Source organism: Osmia lignaria, chromosome 2, assembly GCF_051020975.1.
Source record: "Osmia lignaria lignaria isolate PbOS001 chromosome 2, iyOsmLign1, whole genome shotgun sequence".
Taxonomy (NCBI): Eukaryota; Metazoa; Arthropoda; class Insecta; order Hymenoptera; family Megachilidae; genus Osmia; species Osmia lignaria.
Genome location: NC_135033.1, coordinates 5,308,221 through 5,318,169, shown reverse-complemented (window position 1 = coordinate 5,318,169; position 9,949 = coordinate 5,308,221). Strand labels below are relative to the sequence as shown.

Here is a 9,949-nt window from a genome sequence, read left to right as displayed (position 1 = left end):
TTTTTCTGATTGTCTTGGCGGGCCCCAAAAAACTTCTTAAGGGGCCCCTATTTGCCCACCCCTGATATAAGCTATCTCATACATAATTTTTATATATTAAAATTTTAATTGAAAAATTTAATTTAAATTTGCGTAAATATATTTAATATATTTTATAATTAAGATTTAAGATTTTACAGGAAATATTTGTTTTAAAAAAATTTTATTTCATATATGTGATTTCATATTATCGCGGCAAAAGTTATGCGGAGACGCCATCTTGAGTAATGAATGCTTATGCGTCGACCATTTACCCGGAGCAAGTCGAACTAACGTACCTGTGGTGGAAGATTTTTCGTGAAATTATTCAAAATTATTAAAAAATTAGTGAATTTAGATAGTGTTTTTCATGTGTATCAATTAGACGTGTCTTCAGTTCTTGGTGGCTGATAAAGATTACGTACGTAATGGTGAGTCTTAATCTTACATCAACTAACAACTGCTTGCAATCCATTTCTCCCGAATAATCTGTTTTCCTTTTCAGAAAAGAGAAAAACCTGATATCAACGAATACTTTATTAATGTTTATTTTATTTCATTTGCAGCGAAAATTTGGACCCCGGTATCTTGGTTATAAGTCGTACAATTTGAAACGACGCTTGTCGGCGATGGCTTTTGGAGGTTATACGTACTGCGACTAGAGGGCTGTAACAGTACTGATTGCTCCGGTTGGTGAGTCACATGTTTGTTCATTCATTTAATATTCCATAACACATCATATTGAAGTAATTAACCAACTGCATCTCTAATGTTAATACAAATATAATTTCGAATGCCGTTAGAGCAATGTCTAAATTTTAACATTGCTTAACATGGATGGGTAAAGTCATAGTATTGCCTGTTGATCGTATAGGTTTCTTATTCAGACTCATAGCTGCTGGTAATGCAGACATTATCCGACAATTGATGTAAAAGGGAACGGTGATTTTCATTGACATAATATTACTATTAATCGATAAAAATTTAACAACAATAACATTTAAAAATTTACCAAAACAATATCTTGTTTATATACAAATGTAATGATGCAATCGTTCCAAAAATTGAAAAGGCATTCTTATTTCTGAATAATTTTCATTACGTGTTGCTTGTTCAGTAAATCTACGGTATTTATTATTATATCTGCAGCTTTTGTTAAGACTGTGTTATCTTTTTGGCTTTATGTTTTAATTGTCAGTAAAATAAACAACATAGTACACTAGCGTTGAGTTACAAGCTGAGTTGTACATTAATTCTGATACGAAGTAATTAAGTCGTGATATGATATATAGAATATGCAAGAACCAGAACCAGAATCAGAAACATAAAAACTTTACGAGAGGATTCCTTACTTTAACGAGCACGTGTATACTTTATTCGCGTTCTTTATTCTCGCTAAGGTAAACGCACGTAATCGTTGGAAGGTAGATCCTTATATTCCCTGTATCACGGTTTTGTTACGAGCCTAACATTAACTCGTAAACGATCTATCAAAAGGATACTAGCGCTCGTATTTCCGTGCATTCGCTGGAAACGCTTGTGCATCGAGCCCTCTGAAACGACTAATAAACGATGTGTTCCATGAATCTCTGTCTTCAATCCACACGTAAATTTTCAAAAGCCTGCGAGCTACTATGAATTCATCTAACTACAAAGCGTAGAGTTTATCCGCGTACGTTAAAGATCTTGATGAATACCATATACACAAAATTTATTCAGATACACATTTTATTAGATATTTAAGCTAGTCTAATGTTTCACTTAAAACAGATATCTATCTCCACGCAGTATATCATTTTATTATCCTAATTGCAAAATTATAGTAGCAATAAACTATTCCTTCGCTCATTTGCAAATCAAAAGCATCGAATACCGAATGTTCATGTTGAAATCCTAAATACCGGATCTCTTGAATATTAATACTCGCAAAGTGATATTAAATACAGCTATATCTTGTGCAAAATCTATGTCGCGTTGCAAAAAGTTGATTACCTTCAGCGTCTTGAATAAGTTTCTTAATTTATTTGGCTAATAATGCCTAATAATTTTCAAGAAAATTCCTATCAGAAATGAATGGCTATCGGCTTGTAATCAAATTAACTTTCTCTTTTTAACGATACAGCTTTCGATACTCTATTTTCATGCCCCCCTTTGGCCAAGTGCCTTCACAAAATCAAAGGGTGAACGAATTCCATGCCCGCCAATATATATAGACTCTCGATTCGTAATCGAACGCATAAATAAACAAATGCAATTCCCTGTGTTGCGTGTACCGTGTAGATCTTTGCAGGCGTGTTCAGGAGGCCGCTCGTTTCGGCTCGTGTGCGTGGCTGGTCTCCGAAGCTGATTCGAGTTAGCCACACGCCGAGGAAATCAATCACGTCGCACGCACTCGGCACACATGCCGTTAATGTGCACGCGGGACCACCAGCTACCGGGAGAGAAGGGCCCAAGGATTAGGGTGCGTTTCCGTTTCGAGGATAATTACTCGGCGTGTCGGCCGCGTCTCTGATCTCTGCCAGAGGAACGATCGCGCTCTAAATAGGTAGTCGCTTCTGTCGGGTAATCAACAGTGACGACGACAGAAGTAAAACGAACGAATTCATTCGTGAATACTTTCGGTGCGTCTGGTTGTTAGATCAGTATCCCTTTGATTTTTAAATTAAGAGTCTATTAATACATCACGATGTTCTAAAGATCGTCTCTAAAAGATTGACCGAGTGTAATGCTATAATACTAATTGGATTAGTATTCGTTTGATCTTGAAATCGCGGATTTATTAATACACCATGTTAGGTGGAAGGATTTCTTTCGAATCTTTTCTATTACTCTGCTTCACCACACCCAGCTATTTTTTCCGGTCTGTAACAGCTTAGCAATTCGAGCACGTCCAGAGGCGGAGTCAAGAGGCGTAGCCTTATTCGCGTCAGTCAGGTACCTTGATTGTCGTACGAGTTAATTAGAATGTATTTTAAAATCTTTACGCGCCTTCCGAGACGATTTCTTCCATACAATTATATCAGCGGCACCGAGAAACCAATTACGTATTCTTTAACGTCTCGAATCCCGTTGAAAAAGTTCAAATATTTCGCGCGTATCGTTCAAGAGGATCTACCGGGACGGAAGCAATTTTCCAGCGCCATCATGCGTAACGCTAACATTTCTGTTAAAGTTCTTCTTCTACCAGGGTGTATTTTTTTCTTTCCTTTTTAGTGAATTCACACCGTGAAATAAGGTTTCCTTCTGTTCATCCGCGGCACTGGTTTGCTTTAATCCTGCGATATATACTCTATCGCTGGCGAGAGCTCGATTTTATGCTTCTTCAATTATCCGAACGGCTATTACACAAGATCTTCATTATTCGATGGATCAGAAACGTTCGAGGTGTTCTGCGATTGTAACAGGACGTGTTAATTAATTCTTTCAGCGGGCTCGTTAAACGGAACGACGCGTTAATTTAAAGTGTCCTCGAAATACAATCTTTTCATAGACGTAACAAAGTTACTTTCTTCCTTTTTCTAAAAAAGTAGATGTGTGCTACTTGTTGATACGCTACGGTTCCAAGGTTGTAATTGTATAAAGCGCAACCTTTTGTTGAAGCGTTTCCACACACGCTCGAAAGATCTTCAGAAAGCTCAACGCCACTCTCGAGTCATCGCAAAGAGATTCTCCAGAGCAGTACGGCAATTTTCCAGCGCCGTCAGCCGTAAACGTTAACATTTCTGATAAAGTTCAGACTGGCGCTAGCTCGACGACGCGATCTCTTTTTTTCCTTCTTCTCTGGAGTCATCCAGGCTGAAGCCGTGACAATGGAGCGTATCGATTCTCTTCTCTCGTTCGTTCGTCGGTGCGCCAGGTGGTTGCTACACCGTTCGAGGAAATCGCTCGACGGAATAGAAAGCTCGACGAGTGCAAGTGTGAGGAACGCAGTTGCTCCAGTAATTATCGAGCGACGCGTACGGAGCGTGTCAGCTCTCTAAAGGATTAATTAACTCGTTCTGGCCGCTGGGCACCGTCTCATTATGTCCATCTACGAGCTACGCGCCCGACGTGTTTCCACGATTTACCTAGCTAGCCAAGTTCAACCCTGACATAGTCGTATCACCTGTCTCGCGGTAGGATGCACTGAAAATTGCGAGTAGCCCGCATTTCGTTTATCCTTATTCCCGCATCGTGCTTATCTATGGATAGAATCACTTTTCCTTTTCTCTCGAGGAAAACGCGAGAGTATCAGTGAATCAGATGACCCACAGTTTTCTACACATTTGCTTCTTGCTCGCTTTCCTCGTGTCAGCAGCATTTCTTTATTTGTTCGTGTGTTAAAGTTCACTAAACGTCCGTCCTTTCTTGGCTTTCGTCACGTTTATGCGTTTCCTTTTTTCCCTCCACCGTGCAACATGCGCCGTGAAATGCGTACCGTACGCGTAAATTTCAATTTTAAATACGCTGCCGGCTCGCGTGTCCACAGAAAAGATCCGGTGGCACAGGTAACAGAGGATAAAGGAATAAAAAAAGGGTACGAGGGGACGAGTAGGCCGCGATTACGGTTTCTGGTTTGATTAAAAGGCCATCTCGTCCAAGCGATATTGATTTTGGCCGATGCTTTTAAAGTGACTACCTGGCCCACGAATTAATGTAAAAGGGTTCGTGAGAGGGAGGAGGAGGTTGCATCAGGACACGGTAGATTTTTCATGAAAATTAACCAGCCGATGTCATTTTTCCCCCTCTCGATAGGAATTCAATTTCTGGAATGTCTCATGATATTATTTAGCCAGACTATACTTCGCGTGCTAGGATCCCATCAATGCGCGATCTCTATGATTCATTTTTTAATTCGATCCGCGTTAAGCCGGGTTTCAAAGATTAAATAATATTAAACTGAGACGTTAATATAATCCTTAAGCATGTAATCTTTAATAACTAAGCAGGACCGATTATTTCACAGAAAATATTAGAACCAATATGTATTTTCCCCAAGCATCAATGTCAACCCCAATTTCATCCCTTAAATGCAGGTGTTTCGAATCGACGAGCGAGCAAGAGAATTTAGATCAACAATCTCGACGAACTGAATTCGCGAGTGGAGAGATCCGCTCCAGTTGCGAGCCGCGCTTTTCACGCTTCTCGGCCACGACACGGCATCGCGGACGAGCGTTAAAGGGGATGAAACTAGGCGCGTGACACAGATTTAGATAAAACTGTCGTAGTCGAAACCCGTGTCCAGGCTTAAGCACGGAATTATAGAATTAGAATCGACGATCGCGATATCCGTTTATCGTGCTCCAGCACTGGCCTCGCTTCGAGGGGTCGATATTTTGTTTCTTCCTGTCCCTGAATCGACGAAAAGGAACGAGGGTAAAGCGCGGGTTAGGTGAGCCGTGATCGAACCCGGGTCGAAACGGGGTACCGAGAGGGGAGGTTTCGAGAAATAAATCCGCTCATGCTCGACGTACACGCGCCGCCAGGAACGACGTCCGCTAGTACGTACACCCACGGGATTTCCATAATTTGAATTGTAAAAGTATTCGGGCGCCAATTGCAGCCTCCGAATTTATGCAGTCCGCCCCCGTGCCGGCTATCCGTTCGCGACGCCCCTTGAGGGAGACTTCACACGGCGCGGAATATCGACGTGCACGCGTGTACTCTCGTCTTGTGGCCTTTTAAAGAGACCGTCGTTTGATGTCTGAAATCGTCGGGTAGAACTGAGATCCTCAAAATTATAAATTATTCGGTCTATGCAATGTATGTAAAGGTTTAAGTGTTTTCGTTTCAATAATAATCATTCTAAATATCAGGGTGAAATATTAATTGAAATGGAACAAAGGATTATAGGAATTGAAGTAATTTTCCTATAACTTAATATTTATAATTAAGAGCCAGTGAAGCGTATAGTGCGATAAATTATTATAAACTCTAAGTTAATTAGTTATACAATTTTTCTCGTGTTTTCCATCAATCACCACTTTCGCAGTGATCTAATCATTCCTAGCAACCGTATTAAAGATTGCAACCGATTCGAGACATTCGTGCAAGGGACGCAATCTTCGTCTTTCTTCCATTTTCTTTACGATTCTTGCGTGTGTCATCCCGGGGGAACGCGAGGGGCGAAGTTTCGACATTGAGAAATGCAAACTGCGTCCTCCTCGAGGTGCGTAGTTTCATCGTTTTTCTCCCGGAATATTTGTCTGAGCTTTTTTCGCTACGGGTTCTTATCGATAGCGTGGCAATAGCACGGGAACCTGAAGAATTATTATCGTCGAAAGACGCTTCGACCCCGGGGTCTGTCTATGATTTGTCAACGAGACGGTGAACGTGTTCGGAATGTCTTCTTCCATCCATGTCGTGTAAAAAGTTCTGTCCTTGGTCTCCGAGCTTTCAGATATATCACGAGGATGTCCTGTAATACGTGGTATCGCTCCAAAAATTTAATCAAACAAAAACGCATAACATATTCCATTTGATCTCGTTTATGATAACACAATTTATAGTAAGTTGTATGAAATTTGTTCATTATTTCCAAATGTTGAATTTATTTCTGAAATGGATTCAATATATTATGAGACACTTTGTACATACATTCTATAGAATATATGTATTACTCATCCTGGTCTGGTTAAGTTAGGGATCCACGCACGATGAACTTGCACCCCCTTGTCGCGACAATGAAGACACTTATTATCCTTCGCGTATTAGTCGAAAAGGGAGGAATTATTCGATTACGAAAGTGTATCCCGAGAAGAGGGAGGATAATTGCATTAACCAAGAGTTTATCGACTGAAATTAGAAGAGCAAACGAGAAAAGTTCCTCGATTAACGAAGACATAAAAAAACTCTGGTACTCCTTGCGTTCTAGCTATAACGAAGTCTCGTACAGACTGCTCGAAATAAGCTTAGTACTTATTATTTCAATAAAAATTGTAACTTAATAGTTTCAAAGTCACAATTCTGGAAATTTAGTTATAATCTGTAGCGGAGTAAAGTTCTTCTTCCGTTTAATCGACGGTAATGCGATATTCCGATATTCGCGTAATGGAGTCGTTAGTACGTTGAATCGAAGAGAAGCTATCCCATTCAACAGGGGCACGTCGGAGGGACGCGTTGTCTTACATCGCGAGGATGCGCATCTTAGGTCGCGGAGCAAAAAGCAACGTCAGATAAGCTCGACAACTTAGCCACTAATCCCTTCTTCCTCGGGATTATCAGCTCAACCTCGGTTCCCCCGTTCCTCTGCCTCGCTGCCCTCGTTCTATTTCCTGCGGACAATACCTACACCCCGGCTTTCGTTTCGTCCTCGTTCGTCCTGTCCGTGATCCCTTTTTCCTTTCCCTTTCCACGCGTGCTCGTTGTCTGGCATCCCCGAAGTCTGCAGTGACAGACAGCTTCGAGGGGATGACGTTCGTCGGTCGGATGAATGCCAGGAACGTACAGTTGCTAGCACGATCCCACGTGAAAAATCCGATCTCCTGCTCGTGTTAAGCGATTTCTCGATTGAAATGTTCGTTATTGAACTCCGGAGTATCCGTAATCCGTGGGACCTATTTCATTTCTAGAGGGATGAAGAGGAGAATTAACTCCTCTCGCTTCGATAGGATGGCTAAGTTGATACGTTACGAGGTTGAACGATGTTTGAGTGTTTTATCGCAACGAAGGTTCATAGTTTTTCCGGCGAATGTTTTTTAAAGTAGCCCGCTTTTTACGGCACTGTTCCAAGGGACGAGGGTTGGCGCCCCTTTAATTCCGCGTGCAGGGACATCAGGTTGTGACACCAGAGAGATGGACGGAACAGGAGGAAGACACCGTGACATTCGTCGTAGAATCCTGATTAAATAAACATGAAGAAAGCGGTTCGTGACTATGTAGTCTGGGGGAGCCTTAGCGCTTCAGTCTTACGGAAGAATCACTACCGATTTCGTTCTGCTGGTTCGTTTTGGGGTTTAATTATCTACTAGCGATAATTTATTCTTCGGCAAAAGAGCATACCTTTGTACAATTAACATTTAACTCGTTCCTAAGTGAAACTCGTTAAATCCAGTTTAGTCGCGAGCGTAATTTTCGTCCTCATATCGGCTCGTGCAATTAACGAAGTTAGAGAGAACGGGGAGCTGAAAGTTAATTCGAACATCGATACGCTGGCCAGGCTTGAAACGAGAATCGATGTTGAATTTCGCTTCATTGATTCCGCGACAGGGTGAACGTGCGTTTAGGCGTTCGATGTTTCTCCAGACCTCTCCGGACCAACGTATCGTCTTATCGGGATGATTTAGAGTAGGATACAGTGTATATCGCGCGGAAGAAACGCATCAGAGCGCGTACAAGTACGTTCTGTAGGATTTATGAGAATCGTCGAGGAGCATTTCTAACCAGGGGTTTCCTTAAAACCCGCCAGGAATTCACAGTCTCATTCTTGCTTTCGCTCGTTGCACTCGGTGCTTTCCAACACTCTAGTTTACCGCTAGCGACGTCGAATCAATTTACGGTCCGACGGAACGTCGGTGTTCAGGCTCTGCTGAATCGTCCAATTTGAAACGAGAAGCAACGCCAGAATCGAGAGTTCTTCGAGCATCTCGCGATTGGAATAGTTTCGGGAACACGCGAAACGACTGCGTGGAACGTTCCTCCCCAGACACTTATTAGACCTGACTTTAGCTACTTGATGTGGAACTCTGTGCGTGGACTGTGTCTTTAAGAGTTAGCGAGTTGTTGGTCGAAAAACTTCCTGACGTTCCACAGACGTCTATGCTTCCATTTCTACCCTCTGGATTCGCAACGAAATTCATTGTTCATGATAACAAAGGTTGAGAGTAAAGCGTTCGTTAACGACAGAGTCACCGAGAATAATTTAGGCAATAATTTAATTAAAAAATAAAGACAAAAGGGAAATGGTATTATTTACACGTCTATTTGCCTTTCGCCAATCCTCAGTAGCATGTTCGTGTTTTACAATGTATAATTATGTTATCAAATAGTAGCATTACCTGTGTATTTAAATGTTAACGTTAATTTAGACATAATGCAACATTCGCTTTGTGTTTCTGGACTAAAATCAATTAATTACACGGATTCAATTACCGTTATATCAAACGATGTTCATTCTCGTGTGATGTAAATTCCTGGTTACATTTGTAATCACAGATTACAGTGCTGCATTTAATTTTCTACAACATAATCAAAGATATACAAAACAGCGGAACACCACGGGGTTTCCACAATCTCCACCCCCCGCTGTTTTTGCACAGACGATTCAATTTCATCGACGCTCGACATTACTTGGAATCTCATCTTCCCCACGAACGGGTCTGGTACATGAATCCTGAACAATACAACAACGAGCACTAATAACAGGCGGACGCATGTTCTATCAGCGGGCGCCGACCGCGCCCTCGCAGGGTGAAGAACGAGAAGAAGACGATGAAACAGAAGAGAAAGAGAAGGGTAGAGAGAGTATCGTTGGTGGAAGGGAGACAGAAATGCGGCATAAATCACAATTATAATCAACGTGCACGAAAGTTACACCGGCTTCGTCCCCTTTGGCCCCCGCGACTCGTGGCTGCCGGCGTCGCATGAAAATTTATCGCCCAACTTCGCTTTCCTTCAAGGTCGCTCCCTGGCTGCTTTGCATACGTCGCTTCTTCTTCATCTTTTTCGCGAGTTTCCCTCGGAAAAACCGACTCGTTCGCGTTACACTGCTGGCGCAGCCACACCGGAAGAACACCGAAACCGAAAGGGAGATGGGCATTTCGCGAACTTCGTTTCTTCTTGTATTAATGGAGAATCCTGGGGAACAACGATGAAGAGTGAATAATTTCTCTTTGGAGAAATAATAAATTCTTGGAATGAAACTTGCTCTTTGGGGTGAGGAAGCCGAAGACGAGGACTTCGGAACCATTGATTCAAGGTTATCTTTATCAGACAAAGTCCTCTTTTATCATCT

General features: G+C 41.9%; 1 protein-coding gene across 6 annotated transcripts in view; it reads left to right on the top strand.

Moving 5' to 3' along the window:
• Positions 1-267: 267 nt before the first annotated feature.
• LOC117606006 (uncharacterized) overlaps positions 268-9,949 on the top strand; it is a 185,272-nt gene continuing 175,590 nt past the window's right edge. For all 6 annotated transcript variants that reach the window (XR_013062375.1, XR_013062381.1, XR_004581855.2 and 3 more), the window contains exons 1-2: positions 268-449; positions 585-711. The gene's annotated coding sequence lies outside the window, so the exon portion shown is untranslated. The remainder of the gene's footprint in view (positions 450-584; positions 712-9,949) is intronic.